Source organism: Nicotiana tabacum, chromosome 20 (assembly GCF_000715075.1).
Source record: "Nicotiana tabacum cultivar K326 chromosome 20, ASM71507v2, whole genome shotgun sequence".
Taxonomy (NCBI): Eukaryota; Viridiplantae; Streptophyta; class Magnoliopsida; order Solanales; family Solanaceae; genus Nicotiana; species Nicotiana tabacum.
In genome coordinates, this window is record NC_134099.1 from 90,522,472 (window position 1) to 90,535,686 (window position 13,215).

Consider the following 13,215-nt stretch of genomic DNA (forward strand, 5'->3'; position numbering starts at 1 on the left):
CAAAATAATAACACGATAGTCTCTTTAGGTGCGTGTTTAATAATCTACTTTCTTAAACTTGGGTGTGCATTTCATGCGACCCAAATCCAAATCCCAAAACATCAAATAAAATATGTTCCGGATTGTGGGTGCATTTCATGTGACGCAGTCCAAAGACATGTTTTAAGCGATGTTCACATTCTTGATAATAATAATTATGAAAGCGGTAAAAAAGTTAAAATTTACATGTAAGTTCATATTTGTATAGAATCAGATAATCAAGCCGAATATAACAGTTGAGCGACCATGCTAGAACCACGGAACTCGGGAATGCCTAACGCCTTCTCCCGGGTTAACAGAATTCCTTATCCGGATTTCTGGTACGCAGACTGTAATATGGAGTCATTCTTTTCCTCGATTCGGGATTAAAATTGGTGACTTGGGACACCCTAAATCTCCCAAGTGGCGACTCTGAATAAATAAACCAATCCCGTTTCGATTGTCCTTTAATTGGAAAAAACTCCCTTGTACCCCCGCGGGTGCGGAAAAAGGAGGTGTGACACGCATCCTCGGTGATCAAAGGGTCTAGTGGTGACGATGGACAATAGATCCAATCGTTGTTTCCATGAAAATTACTTTTATGTGCGGACCGAGCATATTGTGGCGGACCCGACGGGATTCCCCGAGAGATGGAACTTTTCCCGTAAGTTTGAGTCTTTAATTAATGAAATGTTCGACCATTTTCCGTGGATGCTAAACTGCTTTGTTTTTCTACAGCTGAGAGATTTCCCCCGCTGCCTATTGAAGGGATTCGCGAATGGGTGGAGGCCATTCTTCCCCACACAATGGGAGTTCGTACCTGGTCGACTTTCCATGAGAGGTTTGGATACAAGCCTCTTACAGGTGAGATAACGTCCTTATCTACTGTCCCCCCCCCCCCATTTTTTGTTGTTTAGCCTCTTATGTATCGTTCGTTGTTGTTAGGGAGGGTGCAGAGAGCAAGGTCCCCTCAGCTAGCCTTTCGCCAGCGGCCGCATCCTCTTGTCTTGTTGCTATACCTGTTGCACGCCCTTCGTCGAGGGCTACTTCTGTTGAATCTGCGGCCTTGGATACTCCAGCGAGGGCCGCTTCTCAGGACGAGGTTGCCGTCCGTCCTATGAATGAGTCACCATCGATTGGGGAGGAGGAAGGGCCATTGAAGAGACGGAGAGTAGAGTTTGAGATGGCGCCTCCGACAGTGATTCACCTGGATGATTCTCCCCCGACGGGTTCAGGAGAAGATGTTGTTGTAGCGTCTCCCATAGAGGCGGAGCGGATTGTTGAAATTGGCGCCGACGGTCAGCGCTTGGAAACTCCGTCTGATGTCGTGGCTTAGCCAGAAGTCCCTGTTGTTACTGATGATCAACGCCTTGTCGTGGTAGAGAAACAGACCTCTGGCGCCGTTGTTGTGATTTCAGGCGTGCCCTCCTCTTCTGCAGTGGACCGTGCTCCTCCTTCGGCAACGGAAAGGGGAAAAGGCGTGATGGTTGACGATTATGAGTCCGAGTCAGACCTGGATCCTAATGATGTCAGGATGTTTGAGGAGGGCCTTACTCATTCGGTGGTTCATGCGGGGGGCTCGACTCGTATTCTTCAGATCCCTTTCGGCGTTAACCTCTTGGCAGAGCGGGAGGATTTGGTGCCACAATTCAGCCTTTTATGTTCAGAAGCTGAGAATGAGTCCCTTCAGGATATCCCCAATGCTGAGTTGAGGGATGAGGTAGCCGTCATGGGCTTGAGGGTGCATTGCATTTTGTTTTAGCTTTAGGCCTTTTCCCCTATTTGAAAGTATTAGTTTAACCCCGTCCTTATGATTCTCAAACATACATGGTAGAGGTAGAAAGTATTCACAGGGCCAACGTCCGGGCAAGGATTTTCTTGAAGATGCTGGAGAAGTACCATCACTATCGCGATAGATGTCGCGAGATGCATGAGCGGCTGAGGACGAATCCCCGTAATCGGGCTCTTGGTGAGGAGTTGGAAAAAAGGACCAGGAATTGATGCAAACGATCCGTAGTAAGAGAGAACTCAAGGAGCTCGAGTTGGGCAAGGGGATCGCGGCGAAATGTGAGCATTTGCAGGGTAGGTTGAGGTCAATGCAGTCAGAGATGGACCAGAACTTGGTCAAAATTGAGGCGATGAGTACAGAGTGGATGAGAAAATTGACCGCGATGGCGAGCAAAGTCGCTGGTTTGGAGAACATTGAGAGAGCTTGGTCTGAGGCTTTGGCGAGGGCAGCGGCCTTGGAGGACACCATCCGCGTACTCCAATCTAAACAGGAGTCGGAGAGAGCGACAGCTACCCTTAGGGAGGTGAGGCTCGAGGAACGCATTGGAATGATTGATCAGGAGGTGTCGATTTTGGGAGATCGAGTCGCGGTCTTGGAGGCGGAAAATGCACGACTATAGGCCCAGGTTGCGTCGTCCTCTGTTGCCATTCCTCTCCAAGTGCATGAGCTCTGGGTTTATGCTGAAGCCCAGTGGGACATCTATTAGAGTTTGTAGGAGGCGGGCACCATGGCCGAGGCTGCTTACGAGGAAGCGCTAGCGAAGGCTCGCGAGGCTCACATCAACTGTGGATACGATGTGGCGACACCCGAAGTCAATGAGGGTGCGGATGATAATAATGATGAGCCTCGTGGAGTTGGTGACGATAGTGGCGGTGATGACGCCGAATAAAGAGTGTTGTCCTTTGTTTTTATTTTTATTTTATTTGTTGATTGTCGTCTGTTCATTCCGTTTTCTTTTTCTCTTCTTCATTCCCTTTATTTTATTGGTTGGCCCGGACCATGTATAAGCAGCGATAGCCCGCACTATGACATTGCATAAATAAAAGTTTCCTTCTTCTCTATTTGCCTTGTACTTCACTTTTTATTCTAACTGTGCATGGCCTCGGAGCGAGACAAAGGCTCGCCCGACGAGTCCCGATTTTTCTTTTCTTCCGGTGGTGGTCAAACTCTTTTCCTTTTTGGCGAAGGCCCTTGGCCTTAAAGGGAGTTATTTTGAACTTATCGAAATAACAACCCGTCAACGTTCGAGCGAGTTCGAAACCCTTCTTTCGTTTGATGGCGAAGGCCTTTGGCCTTAAAAGGTGTTATTTCAAACTTATCGAAACAACAGCCTGTCAACATTCGAGCGAGGTCGAACCTTTCCTTTTTCTTTGATGGCGAAGGCCCTTGTCCTAAAAGGGTGTTATTTCAAACTTATCGAAATAACAACCTGTCGATGTTCGAGCGAGGTCAAACCCCTTCTTTCGTTTGATGGCGAAGGCCTTTAGCCTTAAAGGGTGTTATTTCTAGCTTATCGAAATAACAGCCCGTCGACGTTTGAGCGAGATCGATCCTTTACTTTTTATTTGATGGCGAAGGCCCTTGGCCTAAAAGGGTATTATTTCGAACTTATCGAAATAACAGCCCGTCGACGTTCGAGCGAGGTCGAACCCCTTCTTTCGTTTGATGGCGAAGGCCCTTAACCTTAAAGGGTGTTATTTCGAACTTATCAAAATAATGGTCCGTTGACGTTTGAGCGAGGTCGAACCCCTTCTTTCGTTTGATGGCGAAGGCCCTTGGCCTAAAAGGGTGTTATTTCGAACTTATCGAAATAACAGCCCGACGACGTTCGAGCGAGGTCGAACCTTTCCTTTTTCTTTGATGGCAAAGGCCCTTGGCCTTAAAGGGTGTTATTTCGAACTCATCGAAATAACGGTCCATCGATGTTCGAGCGAGGTCGAACCCCTTCTTTCGTTTGATGGCGAAGGCCCTTGGCCTTAAAGGGTGTTATTTCGAACTTATCGAAATAACAACCCATCGACGTTCGAGCGAGGTCGAACCTTTCTAGTTTGTGGAGGGTCAGACATCTTCCGTGGGAGTCCCAGTTTGTTTGGTATTGCTTGCATCAGATGGTTCAAAACTGGTGGACACGAGGCGTCAACATTTGGCATAGGCTCGTTGTGATGACCCAAGAGATCATCACTTGTTTTTAACAGGAATTTTGCGTTTCGAGGCTTTAAAAACCTCTTTTAGCATCACCTCGATTTGCGTGTGCAGCACGACCACGTAGCCGGAAAGCCTAAATGTGAAAATCTATGAAAAATGATAAATTTTGACTATAAAATGAATTAATTTGACCTCGGTCAACGTTATGGGTAAACGGACCCGGACCCGTGATTTGACAGTTCCGGAGGGTCCATAGGAAAATATGGAACTTGGGCGTATGCCAGAAATCGAATTCCGCGAAGCCCGAGAAATGAATTTTTAAAGAAAATTATTTTCTGAAATTGTTTAAAGGATTTGGAAATGAATCTTGATTAGAACATGTTTGTATCGGGCCTGTATTTTGGTTCTGGCGCCCGGTACATGTCTTATATGTTATTTAAGATAATTGGGTGAAGTTTGGTGGGAAACGAAATCCGTTTGACGTGATTCAGACCTTAAATGCAAATTTGATGTTTAAAGAAGTTTTGAAAAAATTTCATTGATCTTGAGGTTTAATTCGATGTTCATGATGTTATTTTGGTGATTTGAGTACACGAATAAGTCCATAGGATGTTTTTGAGGTTGTGTGTATATTTAGTTTGGAGCCCCGAGGGCTCGGGTGAGTTTTGGATAGGCCACGAGGTGCATTTTGAACTTAGAAATTTTGCAGGATTTTTGTTGGTGTGATCAGGCCTGCAGGCTTCGCATTTGCGAAGCCTGGCTCGCAAATGCGAGGGCTTGGTCGCAAATACGAACCAGCCCAGGCTTGCCTTATCTCGCAAATGCGAGTTGTGCTCCGCAAATGCGAGGGTCCCCTTTCGCAAATGCAAAAAATCCAGATTTCCTAAGGGTTCGCAAATGCGAGCTTCCCTTCGCAATTTCCAAGCCAGCAAAGGTCGGGGTTCGCAAATGCGAATTGCGAACCCCAGTTCGCAATTCCCACATCTGAGACCTGCAACTTTTATACTTAGACGATTTTAAACCCATTTTTCATATCCTCTCAAAACATAAACACACTAGAGCGATTTTTTAAAGGCTTTTTCTTCTCCAAATCAATTGTAAGTCATTTTTAACTCATTTTCTTCAATCATTAACATCTTTTAACATGATTTCAACTTAAAATCAATGATTTTCATGAGGGAAATTGGGTATTTTGGGTAGAACCTAGGTTTTTCAAAAATTGGGGATTTGGACCTCGATTTGAGGTCCGATTTCAAAATAAATTATATATTTGGGCTCGTGGGGGAATGGGTAATCAGGTTTTGGTTCGAACCTCGGGTTTTGACCATGTGGGCCTGGGGGCAATTTTTGACTTTTTTGGGCAAAACTTTGGAAAACTCATTTTCAAGCATTCAAATTGATTCATTTAGCATTTATTGACGTAATTAAGTAACTTGTGACTAGATACGAGCGAATTGGTGGTGGAATCACGAGGTAAAGCTATAGTTGGGGCTTGAATTGTGTTCGTGGCATCGAGGTAAGTGTTTGGTCTAACCTTAGCTTGAGGGATTAAGAGTTGTGTCCTATTTGCTATTTGTTTCTTGTTGAGTACGACGTATAGGCATGGTGACGAGTATCTATACGTTGGTGTCGAGCATGACCATGAGTCTTATATTGTGATTTTCATGACATCGTTGTGTTATTCATGCCTCGGTGAAGGTTTCTATTGTTGTGTAAAGTTTGTGGAAAGAATTATGACCTATGAACATTGAGGAGCGTTGGCTCAAGTTGTATAACGAATTGTGAAAGTATAAGTGATAATTGAACCTCTAGAGCATTGGCTCGAGTTGTGAAGTGAATTGTGAAGTAAAGGTGAGAAAGAGAAGAGATCATTATGTTGCCCCCTTGCCGGGCTATTGTTGAGTTGTGGTTCCCTTGCATTGTGTTCTTAGTTGATATTACAAATGCTTAGGTTGATGATTCTTTGCGTTGGTAAGGATTATGGTTATTCTCGGGGAACAAGTTTAGTTATAGCTGAGGTAGTTAGATGTTGTAACAAGTTTGATTATACTGAGGTAGTTAGATGTTGTAACAAGTTTTGTTATAGCTGTTTTTCCATTGCCAGGACGTAATTACTTATGCTGTCGGATCCCTTGCCGGGATAGTGTAGACCTTATTGATCCCTTGTCGGGACTCTCGTTATAATTGTAAATATTATATGTGGACCGGGTTGCACGCCACAATAATATTATATGTGGATCGGGTTGCACGCCGCAATAATGATATATGTGGATCAGGTTGTACGCCGCAACAATGATAAATGTTATGGATCGGGTTGCACGCCGCAACAATGATATATGTGGATCGGGTTGCACGCTGCAACAATGATAAATGTTATGGATCGGGTTGCACGCCGCAACAAAGATATATGTGGATCGGATTGCATGCCGCAACAATGATAAATGATATGGATCGGGTTGCATGCCGCAACAGTGTTGTTATATATTGGGATCGGGTTGCGTGCCGCAACAATTATTGATACAAGTGTGTTTAGCTTGGATATCAGTTTCTTTTGTTTTGCTGTGAATTCTAAGCTGCCCTTAGACTGTTACTCTTGATTTACTATTAATACTGGTATACCCCTGTAGCATGTATCCCCTCCCATCCTTACTTGTTCATTTCTATTTTATTTTCCGATGTACATTATATACTGCACAGATTTATTTGGTAGTCTGGTCCTAGCCGTGTCACTACTTCACCGAGGTTAGGCTAGGCACTTACCAGCACATGGGATCGGTTGTGCTGATACTACACTCTGTATTCTTTTGTGCGGACCCCAGTGTTGTAGACTTCGAACCGCGGTGGGATTGCTAATTCTTGTTCATCAGGCGACCCGAGGTAGCCCTGCAGGCGTCTGCAGGCCTTGGCGTCTCCTTCCATCTACTATTCCTATTTTTTTCATGCATTTCCAGAGACAATGTTGTATTTTTTTCTTTCACACCTTTATTTGTAGTGTTCTTAGACCATCTGTGAAACTATGACACCAGTTCTGGGTAGTCGATATTCAAATAGTTGTATTGGATTCATGTTCTGATAGCTTATTGCTTTTTTTTCTTCCGCTTATATTAAATTTCGTTGTTTAAATGTTATTATTGTTAATGAATATAAAATGGGTAAAAAGGTAAATTGTACAAATAATTGGCTTGCCTAGCTCATATTAGTAGGTGTCATCACGATTCTTGAGGTTGGGAAATCTGGGTCATGACAGGCTGGTATTAGAGCTCTAGGTTACATGGGTCTCACCGTTCACAGACAAGCTTAGTAGAGTCTGAGGGATCGGTACGGAGACATCTGTATTTATCCCTAGAGGCTACATAGTTAGGAGAAACTTCACATTCATTCTTTCCTGTCGTGCGATTTTGTTCTCTCAGTGCTAAATTGAAACACCTACTCTTGTCCTTTCGTGCATGGCGAGGTCACGTACCGCTTTTTCAGCTGAGCAACAGCTCAAACCGGTGATAGGTCAGCTACGTCTTCGGAGGCTTTATGGAGGTTGGATAGGTTCACCAAGCTCTTCACTACTACTTTTAGCGATGCATCTATTGAGGATCCCTAGGATTATCTAGACAGTTGTCACGAGGTTCTCAGGAACATGGGGATAGTTGAGATCAATGGGGTCGATTTTGCCACTTTTCGTTTGTCTGGATCCGCCAAGACTTGGTGGAGGGATTTCTATTTGGCTAGACCAGCCGAATCACCAGCTTTGACTTGGGAGTAGTTTACTCAGCTATTTATGGAGAAGTTCCTCCCCATCACTCAGAGAGAGGCCTATCGGAGGCAGTTTGAGCGTCTCCAGTAGGGTTCTATGACTGTTACCCAGTATGAGACAGGATTCATCGACCTAAGTCGTCATGCTCTTGTCATACTTCCCATCGAGAGAGAGAGGGTGAGGAGGTTCATTGATGGACTTATTCGGCCGATTTGTCTTCAGATGGCTAGGGAGACTAGGAGTGAGATATCTTTTCAGGAGGCAGCCAATGTGGCCAGGAGACTAGAGATGGTTCTATCGCAAGGAGGTGGTCATGGGTCGGACAAGAGGCCCCGTCATTCAGGGAGATTCAGTGGTACTTCGTCTAGAGGTAGGGATTCATTTGGTAGAGGCCATCCTCCTAGGCCTTTTCGGTCAGCACTTCAGGTCTCTCACGGTGCTTCAAGTGGCTGTGGTTCTCAGATGTAGTATTCTGATCAGCAGTCATACAGCGCATCACCAGCTCCTATCAATGCACCGCCGCTTCAGAGTTTCTAGGTTCATCATCCCCAGCAGCCGAGGGCTTGTTTTACTTGTGGTGACACGAGGCATATTGCTAGGTATTGCCCTCGAGCACCGAGCAGTTCTCAGCAGCAAGGTTCTCGTGCCATGGTTCAGGCACTGAGTGTTTCACAGCCCGCCCAGCCAGTTAGAGGTGAGGGTAGAGGTGCTAGAGGTGGAGGTAGAGGTGTTAGAGGTGGAGCTCGGACCGCTAGGGGTGGAGGCCAGATAGAAGTAGACCGTCCCAGAGATGTAGTTCAGGGTGGTGGGGCCCAGGCCCGATGCTATGCTCTTCCATCCAGGCCTAAGGCTGAGGCTTCTGATGCAGTTATTACAGGTACGGATCTGGTTTGTGATAGAGATGCTTCAATGTTGTTTGATCCAGGGTCCACGTACTCGTATGTGTCCTCTTATTTTGCACCGTATCTGGTCATGCCTAGTGATTCTTTGAGTGATCATGTTTATGTGTCTACACCGGTGGGTGATTCTATTGTGGTAGATCGAGTCCATCATTCATGTATAGTTGTGATTGGAGGTATTGAGACTCATATAGATTTGCTTCTTTTGGAAATGGTCGATTTTGATGTCATATTAGGGATGGACTGGTTATTACCTTACCACGCTATCATGGACTGTCATACCAAGACTGTGACCTTAGCCTTACCGGGTTTACCTCGTTTATAGAAGAGAGGGACTCCTGGTCATTCTACCTGTAGTGTTGTCTCTTATGTGAAGGCTCGACGTATGGTCAAGAAAGGGTGTTTGGCCTATTTCGCATATGTTCGTGATTCTAGTGCTGATGTTCCTTCTATTTATTTTGTGCCCATTATTCGTGAGTTTCCTGAGGTATTCACTTCAGACCTGCCGGGTATGCCACCCGACAGGGATATTGATTTCTGCATTGATTTGGCTCTGGGCACTCAACCCATTTCTATTCTGCCGTATCGTATGGCCCCGCCTAAGTTGAAAGAGTTGAAGGAGCAGTTGCAAGACTTGCTTGAGAAGGGTTTCATTAGGCCGAGTGTTTCGCCTTGGGGTGCGCTGGTGTTGTTCGTTAAAAAGAAGGACAGATCGATGAGAATGTGTATTGATTACCGGCAGTTGAACGAGGTTACAATCAAGAATAAGTACCCATGCCGAGGATTGATGATTTGTTTGATCAGCTTCAGGGTGCCAAGGTATTTTCGAAGATTGACTTGAGATTTGGATACCATTAGTTGAGGGTTAGGGCATCCGATGTCCCTAAGACAACTTTCCGCACTCGGTACGAGCATTATGAGTTCTTGGTGATGTCATTCGGGTTGACAAATGCCCCAACAGCTTTTATGGATTTGATGAACCGAGTGTTCAGGGCTTACTTGGATTTGTTCGTGATAGTCTTCATTGATGATATTTTGATATATTCCCGCAGCCGGGATGAGCACGAGCAACATCTTAGAGTGGTTCTTTAGACTCTGAGGGATAGTCAGTTATATGCTAAGTTCTTAAATTGTGAGTTCTGGTTGAGTTCAGTTGCATTTCTGGGTCATGTTGTATCAGCAGAGGGTATTCAGGTTGATTCGAAGAAGATTAAGGCAGTCAAGAACTGGCCTAGACCAGCATCAGCTACAGAGATCCGAAGTTTCTTGGTATTGGCAGGCTACTATTGTCGGTTCGTGGAGAGGTTCTCATCTATCGCAGCCCCAATGACCAGGTTGACCCAGAAGGATGCCCATTCAGATGGTCGGACGAGTATGAGGCGAGCTTTCAGAAGCTCAAGACAGCTTTGATTACGACATCGGTGTTGGTTTTGCCCACAGGTTCAAGGCCTTATACAGTTTATTGTGATGCATCTCGTATTGGACTTGGCGCAGTGTTGATGCAGGATGGCAAGGTCATTGCCTATGCTTCGCGGCAGTTGAAGATTCATGAGAAGAACTATTCGGTTCATGATTTGGAGTTGGCAGCCATTGTTCACGCATTGAAGATTTGGAGGCACTATCTATATGGAGTGGCATGTGAGGTGTTCACGGATCACAAGAGTCTACAGTACTTGTTCAAGCAAAAGGAGTTGAATTTGAGGCATAGGAGGTGGTTGGAGTTGTTGAAAGACTATGATATTACCATCTTATCTCATCCGGGAAAGGCCAATGTGGTGGCCGATGCTTTGAGTAGGAAGTCAGTCAGTATGGGCAATCTTGCTTATATTCCGGTCGGTGAGAGACTGCTTGCTTTGGATGTTCAGGCCTTGGCCAATCAATTTGTGAGGTTAGATGTTTCTGAGCCCAGTCGGGTATTAGCTTGCACGGTCACTCGTTCTTCTTTATTGAAGTGTATCCGTGATCGGCAATATGATGATCCTTATTTGTGTGTCCTTAGAGACACGGTGCAGCACAGAGGTGCCAAGCAGGTTACCTTAGGGGATGATGGAGTTTTGAGATTGCAGGGTCGAGTTTGTGTACCTAATGTGGATGGGCTCCGAGAGTTGATTTTAGAGGAGGCCCATAGCTCCCGGTACTCTATTCATCCGAGCACCGCGAAGATGTATCAGGATTTGCAGCAGCATTATTGGTGGCGGAGATTGAAGAAGGATATCGTTGCATATGTGGCTCGGTGTGAATTGTCAGTAGGTAAAGTACGAACATCAGAGGCCCGGTGGTTCATTTCAGAAGATTGTGATTCCTGAGTGGAAGCGTATCACTATGGACTTCGTTATTGGTCTTCTACGAACTCAGAGGAAGTTCGATGCAGTGTGGGTTATTGTTGATAGACTGACCAAGTCAGCGTATTTTATTCCTGTGGAAGTCTCCTATTCTTCTGAGAGGTTAGCTGAGATCTATATCCGGGAGGTTGTTCGTCTTTATGGTGTGCCCGAGTCTATCAATTCGGATCAAGCTACACAGTTTACCTCCCATTTCTGGAGAGCACTTTAGCGAGGATTGGGCACACGAGTTGAGTTGAGCACAACATTTCATCCTCAGACGGACGGACAGTCCGAGCAGACTATTCAGATTTTGGAGGATATGCTCCGAGCTTATGTCATTGTCTTTGGAGGCTCGTGGGATCAGTTTTTGCCTTTAGTAGAGTTTGCCTACAACAACAGCTACCAGTCGAGTATTTAGATGGCTCCGTATGAGGCTTTATATGGTAGGCGGTGTCTGTCTCCGGTTGGATGGTTTGAGCCGGGAGAGGCTCGATTATTGGGTACGGATCTGGTTCAAGAGGCCTCAGACAAGGTCAGGATCATTCAGGATAGGCTTCGTACAGCTTAGTCCAGGCAAAAGAGTTATGCCGACCGCAAGGTTCGTAATTTGGCATTCATGGTCGGTGAGCGGGTATTGCTTCGAGTGTCGCCTATGAAGGGCGTGATGAGATTTGAGAAGAAAAGCAAGCTTAGCCCTAGGTTCATTGGCCCGTTTGAGATTCTTGATCGAGTGGGAGAGGTGACTTATAGACTTGATTGTCTCCGAGCTTAGCAGTTGTGCATCCAGTGTTTCATGTGTCCACGCTTCGGAAGTATCATGGCGATCCATCCCACGTGTTAGATTTCAGCACTGTCCAGTTGGACAAGGACTTGTCTTGTGAGGAGGAGCTGGTAGCTATTCTAGACCGGCAGGTTCGTCAGTTGAGATCGAAGAGTTTTTCTTCTGTTCGTGTTTAGTGGAGAGGTTAGCCTCCTGAGGCATCAACCTGGGAGTCCGAGTCTGATATGCGGAGCGGTTATCCCCATCTTTTCCCCGACTCAGGTACTTCCTTCTTTTGTCCGTTCGAGGATGAACGGTTGTTTTAGAGGTGGAGAATGTGATGACCCACGAGGTCATCACTTGTTTTTAATAGGAATTCTGCGCTCCGTGGCTTTAAAAACCTCTTTTAGCATCACCTCGATTTGCATGCGCAGTTCGGGCGCGTAGCCGAAAAGCCTAAATGTGAAAATCTGTGAAAATGATAAATTTTGACTATAAAATGAATTAATTTGACCTTGATCAACGTATTGGATAAACGGACCCGGACCCATGATTTGATGGTCCGTAGGAAAATATGGGATTTGAGCGTATGCCCGGATTCGAATTTCGAGGTCTCAAGCCCGAGAAATGAATTTTTAAAGAAAATTATTTTCTGAAATTGTTTAAAGGATTTGGAAATGAATCAAAATTATAACATATTGTTATCGGGCCCATATTTTGGTTCTGGCGTCCGGTACAGGTCTTATATGTGATTTAAGATAATTCTGTGAAGTTTGGTGAGAAACAAAATCCGTTTGACGTGATTCGTACCTTAAATGCAAATTTGATGTTTAAAGAAGTTTTGAGAAAATTTCATTGATCTTGAGGTTTAATTCGATGTTCATAATGTTATTTTGGTGATTTGAGTAAAAGAATAAGTCCGTAGGATGTTTTTGAACTTGTGTGTATATTTGATTTGGAGCTTCGAGGGCTCGGGTGAGTTTTGGATAGGCCACGGGGTGCATTTTGAACTTAGAAAAATTGAAGGATTTTTGCTGGTGTGATCAGGCCTGACTCGCAAATGCGATATCGTAAATGCGAACCAGCCCAGGCCTGCCTTATCTCGCAAATGTGAGTTGTGCTCCGCAATTCCGACCTCGTAAATGCGAGGGTCCCTTTCGCAGATGTAAAAAACCCAGATTTCCTAAGGGTTCGCAAATGCGAGCTTCCCTTCGCAATTTCCAAGCTAGCAGAGGTCGGGGTTCGCAATTCCCACATCTGAGACCTGCAACTTTTATACTTAGACGATTTTAAACTCATTTTTCATATTCTCTCAAAACATAAACACACTAGAGCGATTTTTCAAAGGCTTCTTCTTCTCCAAATAAATTGTAAGTTATTTTTAACTCATTTTCTTCAATTATTAACATCTTTTAATATGATTTCAACTTAAAATCAATGATTTTCATGGGGGAAATTGGGTGTTTTGGGTAGAACCTAAGTTTTTCAAAAATTGGGGATTTGGACCTCGATTTGAGGTCCGATTTCAAAAC